This window comes from Anas platyrhynchos, chromosome 35, assembly GCF_047663525.1.
Source record: "Anas platyrhynchos isolate ZD024472 breed Pekin duck chromosome 35, IASCAAS_PekinDuck_T2T, whole genome shotgun sequence".
In the NCBI taxonomy this organism is placed as follows: Eukaryota; Metazoa; Chordata; class Aves; order Anseriformes; family Anatidae; genus Anas; species Anas platyrhynchos.
The window spans coordinates 4329760-4339951 of NC_092623.1; the positions used below are offsets into that span (position 1 = coordinate 4329760).

The window sequence follows — 10192 nt, forward strand, 5'->3', positions numbered from 1 at the left end:
AGTTCAATAAATCTAATGAGGCAAAGCAGTACCTTTCCTGATGTTACTGGTTTACAGCCATTCAAAGGATACTACAGTGAGCAAATGGCTACTTCATTTCTTGATGCCAAGGACATTTAGCATAGCTAATGAGGGACCAAGACAAAAAAGGCTGTAAATTATTTTTGACGATTGGAGCTCCTGGATTAGTGAAAAACTAAGAGTTAAATCTCGGTGTCTGTTGCAGGAAATCTGTGCTTTTGGGTCTGTTCTTGTTTTAAATATTTATTGCCATATGAAATCAGGCTATGTCTAGCAAAAACATTGGAAGACTTGCAGAGAAGCAGGATCCAGAAAGATTAAAAATTTGGGCAAGTGCTTGGGTTATTGAAAGACCAAAGCAAATTTTGTCTGTAGACTTTCAGACTTTGGAAAGAGTTCAGTTACTTTTTGTTTGTGATTGCTATTTTCTGTCTCTTAATGAAATAAAATAGAAATCCATGTGTTCATATGAGATGTTAATTTGCATGTAATTATGAGAAATAATGATTCAGAACACTTCGAATCAAAAACAGTGATAGGATTCAAGTTTCCATAAAAATATCATCTTTAAGTGGTAGTTTTAATTCCAGGTTCTTTGCATTTCAATATGAAATATAAGACTTTACATCAGAGATTTTACATTACTTTACAAGCTATGTAATAAGTTGTAATAAAAACTTCCCATTTAAAAAAAAAAAAAAGAAAGAAAAAAAAGAAAAAATAAAGATAACCAGCTGATGCATTGCCTGAGTACATATTTTCTCAGCCATTTGCCTCATTTTATGTACAGCTTAATATGTATTTTCTCTCTACTTTGTCTATAAATATATATTTTCATATCCATAAGAATATACTCATGTTCTTAGTAAATGAAGGCATGCTTTCAATAAATTGAATGTCCAGCTGGCTGAAGATTTAAACAGAAAAAGGATACAAGAAGATATTTGGTAGATAAACATGTTCTTGTTTAGTCTTTTTTGATACTGATTGTTTAGAACTCTGAGTGCTTGCTTATGCTAGCTTTGGGCTGTTCTTCAAAAAGTCAATCAGCACAGTCTAGATGGTGGCTTTGATCTTTGTTTTTATATTTGTTTTAAGAGACTAAAAGACACGAAATTTGTGATTACATGGTTTGTGAGATCATCCCCCCCTCCACACATTATCCACAGATGGTTTAAGGGGACTAAAGAAAGGCTGCCCGCCTGAGGTTTTGACATCTTCATTATAGTCCCAGCAAGCTACTTTATAAACATCAGCATTTTTGCAGTTGTTCTTGCAGGTGCTTAAAGGAGATTGTGGCCTTTCACCTAGCATAATCAGCTTCCTTTTATTTCACAACATTTACTATTCCTTTGCATAGCCTTATTGTTTTTACACAGTGCTCTTAAAGGAAAACTTAACGAATTATTCCAACACCTGCTTGCCACAAGGCAAACACTGATCTTCATGTTAGTCCTATGAGAGCTTACCACAGCCTCCCTAAGGCACATTTATCATGCAACTAGACGTCATCAGTCTCTGAAGGAATGTGATAGTGACTTGCTTACTTTCACATCGTGTGTCATCTGCACTGTGCAAAATTTACATTTCTAAACTTTGTATTTTATAGTTCAGTAAATAATAAAACCAACTTTTACAGACTTTTGGCAGAATATTTCTTAGGTCCAAATCCTTACATTTTAAATCACCTAAATTATGCTTGCTGCATTTGTCTGTTGCTTTTATGCATATCATTTTCCCATGTTTCTAGTTATGCTTCTCTATGCTTTGGATAAGTGGATAAGTATGATAATCAAAGTTTGTTTATAATTTAAAATATTTATCAGCATGAAGAGTGATGCAATCCATTTTTTCCAGATGTGCCAACCTATGCAAAATAATTCTGTTGATCAGTGAGGATTCCTGATTATGTTCAGTGAAGGAAGATAAATGAGAAAATGCTGATTCTTGGATCACTTCTGATTCAGAGATAATAAAAGACTTTTGAAACTTTTTTGTCTGTATAGCGACTGATTCATAGGCAGCCCTGTAATAAAACAGCAAGACCTTACCATCTCATGGGTGTTTTTTTTTTAGCTGTATAGATGAAATATGCTTATGTGGTTTCAAATAAATAGGCAATTGTCTCCACTAGAACTTGCAATGACTTGAACCTCTCTGTAGAGTCTCAGTAGGGAAGACAGATTTTGAAATGTAAATAATCAAGCAGGAGATCGGGTTTGATTTCACAAGCCAGTATTGTGGTCTCTGTGTTTGTAAGTAGTGTATTTGTTAAATGGTAAAATTAAATGCTTGGTTAGTTTGTTTTGTTGTATTAGAGAGCATGAACAGAACAACTGAGGCAGGTTTTGCTCTGTTTCTGCGTATGAGACAATTATAGCAATTTGTAAGAAATGTCAAGCTTGAAAGTGTTTGCTTACTTGTTAATAGCAGGTGATGCTCGTAAGTTATGCATCCTAGAAAAGGTGGATAACACTGTTGCACACTGTATTGGGGGGGTGGGGTGAGAGAGCGGTTGTGGTGTTTGGCTGCCTAGCACAGTAGAACCACCACACACACACAGATTTAAGGTTGCATGATAAAGTGGGCTTCTTTATCTAGCTGTCTCTGAGCATACATATTTTAACACATAAACATGCTTTTCCATGAGAGTCATCAGGGGTTACAGGTGATTTCAAGGAACTCAGAAATGTGCTGTATGAGAATAACGCCAGAGGGATCATTCTGTTCAGAGAAAACTTAAGAGCAGGAGGTCTGGAATTTAATCCCTAACTAGAAAGTAGAAAATAAAACATTAGATACTGCAGACTGTAGGTCAACTTTTGTACAGCAAGAACAAGAAAGGTGGATGGCTTGAGAACTTCATTTTTAGCGACAGACTTGTCTAATCAAGAAGTCAACAAAGTGACAAAAATAGGAAAAATAGAACAAATGGAATGTACTTAAAATAACATGATTTTGAGAACAGCAACAACAAAAAAACACAAAACAAAACACAAAAATGTGAAAGAAATTATTTAATTCCCAGTGCTAGAATAATATACAAGAATTAGATTTGTTTATTTATCTGCTTAATAACAAACTAACTAGAGAAAAAAACTAACTGAGAGAAGGAATGTTTAGCAAATTTGTTTCTCTGATGAATGAACAGGGCTATAGCCCTGGTAATGGAAGTGCTCAGCATTGCTTTTTTTCAAAGTTCAGCTTTGAATTTTAACTGAATTACTCTGGCCAAGCCCCCAGATAGTTGATCCCCAGTGTCTCAAAAGCTACAAATGAACATGATCAGAGATCTAGAAATCTTTATCTGCTAGGTACAAGTGAATGAATTGCAGCTGCTTAGTCCAAGAAGTTTAGAAAAACTCTGAATATTTAGAAACATAGATATTTGACCATAAAAAAGTCTGCTACACAGAGAAAGGTGTCCATTTCAGATTTGGGCAATGTATTTTAAGATATGTAACAGATATAAACTGAAAGAAAGAACTTCAGACAACACTTCAGGAGAAAAAAAATATATATATAAAAATAATGGAATCAGACAGGAATGGGCTACATGTGTCCATGAGTTTTTAGAGTTTTTCCTACCAGAATTCTAGAAATATCATTGTCAGGACTATCTAGAGATACAGCTTTTCCTGTCATAGTGCTGAGAAATGAAGCATGTGAAATGCTGAGGTCCCTTTTAGTGTAATGTGAATAAGTAAGTGGCCTAAACCAGAATGTTTTCTAACTAGAAAAACTTTTTTTTTTCCCTTGAAACAAAATTGTTTCCATCTTTGTGAAGCCATAGGAATAATAATAATAATAAACGAAAAAAAATCAAAAATTCAAAAAATTCAAAAGTTCAAATTGTAGTATACCAATATTGGATGTGTAATTCCCCAAACTCAGTCATATCATTTGAACCCAGGACAGTGTAGCAAACTAAGTGAGTTGATTCTTGTGAATTGTTTGTTCATTGTTTGATTTGTTGGTTATTTTTTAAAATGACTTCAAGCTTTGGAAGTCAAGATTAGAGTCTTGGTTAAGTTATGAAAACAGGTTTCAAAAGTGATTTGAGAGGAAGTGCAAGTGTGGTCATGACAAGTTGCAAATTTTATTTTTATTTTTATTTTTATTTTTATTTTTATTTTTATTTTTATTTTTATTTTTATTTTTTTTATTCATCTTGCTTTATTAAATGTTTCATTTTCTTGCTTGAATTCATGTCTGTGTGCAATAATATCACAACATAATTCAGTTGTAAATTTAAGTAGTTTCATGTTACTGCTGTCCTTGTATTTTATGTAACAACTCCCTCTTTGCTAAGAAGGTTGTTGAATTAAAAACATTAACAACAGAGAAATGACACACGTCCACATTGCAAAAAGTAAAGAATATCTGTAGAAATCCTGAACTTGAGTTGTTTGTCCTGTACCCATACCATGAGTGACAAAAGAAAATATGCCATTCAATATGCAGAATTCAAGAATGGCTGACCCTTTGTGTAAATAGGACCTCTTTATTCAGGCCTCCAGAAATGTAAATACACTTAACCATGAGCAGAAAATAGATTTGCTATTCTGAAGTTTGAAGTGGCCTTTAGCATATCCCTCACATTGTTGAATTTTAGTTATTAGCTATAAAATTTAAGCTTTGTAGCATGATTAACACAAAAGGTGCCATCTACTGCAAGGCATAAAACTAATTCCTAGTTGCTGCCATGATAGAATAAGGGATGATAGAATAAGGGATTGATCAGTGAGATTCTTGAAGACAAGTACTGTGGGAAGTATTATTTTTTCATGCATATACGTGTTTGTACATGCACACACACACAAATTTATCATGAAAGGATGCTTATATTTTCTGAAGCAAAGGATTGTTTGGAAGTACTTATTTTCTCTTAAAAAAAAAGCTCAATATGAATTTGAAATGGCTGTATAACTGGCATAATTCAGCAGTAGTCTCAGTTTTAAGAGAATATAATTCTTGCCTTTAAGAATATAATTACATTTTCAGTCAAAATAAAACTGAGTGCATGTGTAGAGTTTAGAAACAAACAATTTTGTTTTAAAATCTTTATTATGAAAGCTTTGTTAGCAGCTTCCTGGTTGAAATTGTAGCAATATTTTCAATTAAAACAGGATTCAAATCTTACTGTTTCATGCTTCAATGACATTTGACAGGAAATCCAAAGTTCCAACATGCTAGATCTTCAGAAGTGTAATGTATTTTCCAGTTAAATTTATTTTTAGTAAACTATTTTCTCTATTAGAAGAAAAAAAATTCTTCTGTAGAAGTTCACAGTGAACTCATTTGTGGATTTGTGGAGGTCTGGCATAAAATCTCATGCATATCCGTATTCATGTATTTCAGGTAATCACAAAACAAGCTATAACCACATTAATAAGCCAGTAGCCATTACTTTGCATGTGCAGAACCTTTTAGAAAGGTCTTTGGAGAAAGGTGTTGCTAAGGCCTTCCCTTCTGCCCACTGCCAGGACCACAGCTGCAGAGATGTCTCAGATGGTTTCCAGGAGGCTGGCCCTGGAACAGTGCTCTCCTGCTTTTGCAGGATGCTCTTTTCTTAGCCAATTTAAAATGTGGCTACAACCTTTTCTGCTGAGAGTTCGAGACATCATCCTCTTTTGCTTCTTAGTCTCTTATACCAGGTAGCCTATAATTCCCTGGAAATGGGAGTAATAACTCTCTTCATGGCAGACTAGCTGAGATTTACTCAGACCCTGCTGTTTGAACAGCTACTGAGGCCTCCCACAGTGTGAAAAGTGCATCTCTGCTTGCACAGTGTGTGACTGCCATTTGTGTTTCCATCCATGTTTTATCCTCTTCTTCCTTCACTTATGGCCTCTGTTGCTTTACAGACTTGGGAGAAGATGGCAAGAATAGTTAAAAGAAGGGAATTTCAGGCAAGGTAAGTTGTATTTATTAACTCAGAGGAATGCTGCGTTTCTTAAAAGAAGAGCATTAGTTACTGCTTTCACAAGGGATGGCCTAGCAATTGCACCAGCGTCCTATGCCAGGCAATAAGACCTTCAGAAAGGACAGTTTCTGAGACAAATTGGGAGGTGTAGGAAGACACTAGCTCAGTATTTGTAAATCGTTGTACTCAGACTAGTTGTTCACTGGGGAAAATACTGAGTAGAACCGAAAGACAAGGATTAGATTGCCTTCTGCTTCCAAGACTGCAAGTAATAATGTCATTAAATGGACTTGTGAGGAAAAGTTGATGTTAAGTTACATAACAAGGTTCAGGTAAAGCTTTCCACAAGAAGTTTATAGAAAAGAATATGCTAAGCAGATGCTGTTAGTATGAAGTATTAGTTGTGGTGGTGATGGGTGAAGATTCGTGAAGAATGACTGAGAGAAATGAAGCAGAAACAAAGCTTATTTTTATATTGATGACTACAAATATTTAATGATTGTTATTCCATTCCTTCCCCAAAATGTTTTCAAAAAACTAAAGCAAGCTATGGTTCTCAGTTTCTTCTAGATGATGATGATGATTTGATGAGGAGAGCCAAAACTTTTAAGATTTTGACTTTAAATCAAAGATCAAGAAACTTCCTGGAAATGAAGAAAAAGGAGGAGGAAAACTAAGAGATATTAAGAGACACAAAATGCAACAGGGAAAGATATATTGAATTTTCTGTGCAAGCATAAATTCCTCCTAATTAATGTAAATGTATTAGAAAACGCACTAAGCAACAGTATTTGTATAATAAATACTGCTATTCTTAAGCATTTTTGTTAATAACAGAAGTAAAACAAAATTCTGTGGTAACAGAGTAGAAGAAATGAAGCTACAGAAATAATAAATTTCCCTTTTAATTAGTTATACATGTATTGGTGTGGAGTAAAGAAGAGAGCATTGCAAGTTGGATTTTTTTTTCCCATAACTTTATCATTTCGGTTTATAACTGAAGGCATATGTCCTTTACGCACCGGCTTCCTCTTTTGTGTGTTCTGTGTTACTATGTTGCTGTTTTTAAAATGAAGGTATGTTTATCTGGAAATGCTTGAAAAGTAACAGTACCTTTGAATAAAATTGAGTAGTATATTCCAGGGGAATTTTCTTCAACAGTACAAAGAGACTGTTTCCAGCAAAAAAAGTTGAGAAATGAGATTGAACTATCATGTCAGTTGATGTCTGTGCAGAGTGAATCTGCTTATTCTGTGTAAATGACTGCAGAGGTAAGGTTTTCCAAGTTAGGACAGCATGATAGAATCAAACTCTTTTCAGCTGATGGGGTAATATAAAAACAAAAGCCTACCTCATTCAGATTAGTTTTAAAAGATAAAGCTTGAAGTGCACAATTGTAGAGCAGATTCTCACTGTCTAATTCAGTGGTGAAATCACAAGACTAGCATGTTGGGACTTCCCAATTATCTTTCCACATGCACCTTGTCATGGCCAGCCTAGGTGGCAGTTCCATGAGCAACTCTGCCTTTGGAGCCAGCTGGGGAAGTGTCCTGAGAAGGGACTGTGCAGATAAGATGCTTCATCTTCTGGCATGCTGTGGTACAGAGTTTCCTGTTACACATTCACCATACATGCTCAGTGCATACTGTTAACAAGATTTAGAGATTTCAGTACCTACAAAGTGCCTACACTTTATTTTATGTAATAAATTTATCTAGCAATAGCTCTGATTTGGTAAAGTGTTTATATTTAATTAGTATTAATTAATATAAACTAGATTATTTTTAAAATGTACATTATAATTGAAGTAGATGGGAAAGTATGTAACAGTGAAATCTTGTGACATTCTCTTGACAGAGCAGTGAACTTTTTCATGATTTGCTGAATCATCGTATTTTCAGTTCTGTCCTGACACAGCAATATTCTGAGGCTGATTATCATTACAGCTACTGCTGGTAAGCACAGACTTGGAACTTGTGGTTCTGTGGCATAGATGACTGCGGGAGTGATATGAAGGACCTGTTCCCTTTTTGTTGCTCATTTCTAGTAATTATGGCTCAAAAAAAATTCTGTTCTTTCCAACAGGAAAAAAGACAGATGTACCCTTCATTCCTTTTCATTCCTTTTCAGTGATATCTAAAAAGAAATTCAGTACTCTGCAGTAAAGGGACTGTGGACTGTTACTGTTTTGTCAAGTTCTAGTAATTCTTTGGCTTGACCCTTTCAAATATTCATAATAAGTGTTTTTGTTTGTTTGTTTGGTAGTTATTATTTTGCATATACATGTATGTTGATGTTTTATTTTTTAAATATCAGGAAAGCATATAAGTTTTTGGTCGTATTCCTGTTTCAGCTTTTTGCATTTTACAAGGTGAAGGTGAAACTTTAGTAAGGTAGAACACACTTTGATTTAGAAGATATCTAGGTTCTACAAAATGCATAGTGTCTGTTTATTGAAAGATGGAGTGTAAGCCTTCATTTTGCTTCCAGCTGTCTTATGATGAGACTGTCTTCAAAACAGTGATTTGCTGGCTGAGCTGACAGGAGACATAAACATGCATAATTATTAATGAATAATTAATAGAGATAAATGCACACATAATTATCTGTAATCTGTTCTTTGAACATGGATCCTGCTTATAACTGAAAATAACCACCCACCTTCCCTAGAGTGTCATAATCAGTTATTTATGGTGCTAGTAGAGAAGGACATACAGTGCCTTGGGTTATAGTAACACTTATAGCGGGTGGCTGTGATATAATATTTATTAGTACCTTGTGATTTTCACTGTGACAGAGAGGAAATTCAAATGGGTCTCTTAATACTTTCTGGATTACCCAATATTCCAGAGGTAGTGGGGATGGAGAGGTGTCATAAAATATGATTATTCCTATCCAGGTTACTCTACAAGCTGTATCATATAGCTCTGTTGTTAACATTTTATCAGCTACTGTGGCCTTAAAACTAAAAATTCACATCAAAGCACTGGTTGCATATACTATCTCCTGTGAATTTTTATTTAACTTTTTTTGTTGCTATTGGCTTGATGGCTTATGTTTATACCAAAGTGTTACTGCTATAGGTGTCAAACAGCACACTGCAGTTGGCCCTTTCTAACACAAGAGAGTATGCTGGCTTCTTCAGAAGAAGAAGCGTTTCCATGAAGCAAGTCAGTAAATGTCCAGATCAGAACTTTGCCCTCTTGCTAATTGTGCATACAGACTTATCCATCCAGACCAGTTTACGTAGCAATTTTCAAAGATTTCTGCTGGTTTCTTTTAGTTACAGATTTTATTTTCATTGTAGCTGATTATTCTAATCATAAAAACTTCCTATTGCTTTTTCTCCATACACATATTCAGTCTGAAACATAATGCTTTTTCCATATTAATGCATTAATTTCTATATTAATGCATAAATGTCTCGAACAGCTGAATATATAAATAAAAAAAAACATTTTTTTTTTCTCCCTAAGAATGACTTTGGAAATGAAAAAGTGACTAATACTCAGATTCAAGATTGCCAGCTAAAGAAAGCTCAATTATCTCTACCTCTCTGACAGAAGCCATTTTAAACTGATCAGTGTGAATGCCGACATCCAAATGTACTCATTTAAAACATCTACTTGTTCATCCTAAAACTATATTTAAACTTTTTGTTTTGTGTATTATACTAGTAGTTCTAGTGATCTTACAGATTTTTGTTTGTTTGTTTATTTACTTTTTTGCTCCTCAGCTGTATGTGTATTAAATATCTGGAATTGTCAGACAAAATTTTCCGATTAAATTCAATGCAAAGACTAAGCAAGTAGGATCACAATTTAGTGTTTTTATCTCTAAAACAAAGAAACTTTCTCCTCTGTAAATATGTAAGTATAATGATTCATATGGGAATGACATCCATTATCTTAGTCAACATTTCATATATGACAGAAGAACAAAATTATTATCAAGGCTAATTGCTTTTTATTTAAAGAGATACACCTAAATATTTATATCAGTACTTACCTCCTGATTCTCTGCTGTTGTTTTATAAATGTATGTAGTTATGAAAACAACAAATAAAGCTGTTTTCTAGAATATATACAATCATAAGTGCGTAATTCCCAGTATACTATAAAGTCTTTTAATTTTGTTTTATTGTTGTCAAATACCACATATGTTTTGAAATCCAATAGTAGAAATGTCAAATTCTAAAGCAACTTTGCAAATTCATGGTTTCACTTTTGGTTTGTTTTACTGGGG

General features: G+C 34.1%; 1 long non-coding RNA gene across 2 annotated transcripts in view; it reads left to right on the forward strand.

The window, feature by feature from the left end:
• LOC140000934 (uncharacterized) overlaps positions 1–6858 on the forward strand; it is a 31303-nt gene extending 24445 nt beyond the window's left edge. For both annotated transcript variants that reach the window (XR_011806126.1, XR_011806127.1), the window contains 2 exons: positions 5889–5938; positions 6508–6858. This is a non-coding gene — a long non-coding RNA (uncharacterized lncRNA). The remainder of the gene's footprint in view (positions 1–5888; positions 5939–6507) is intronic.
• Positions 6859–10192: the final 3334 nt, after the last annotated feature.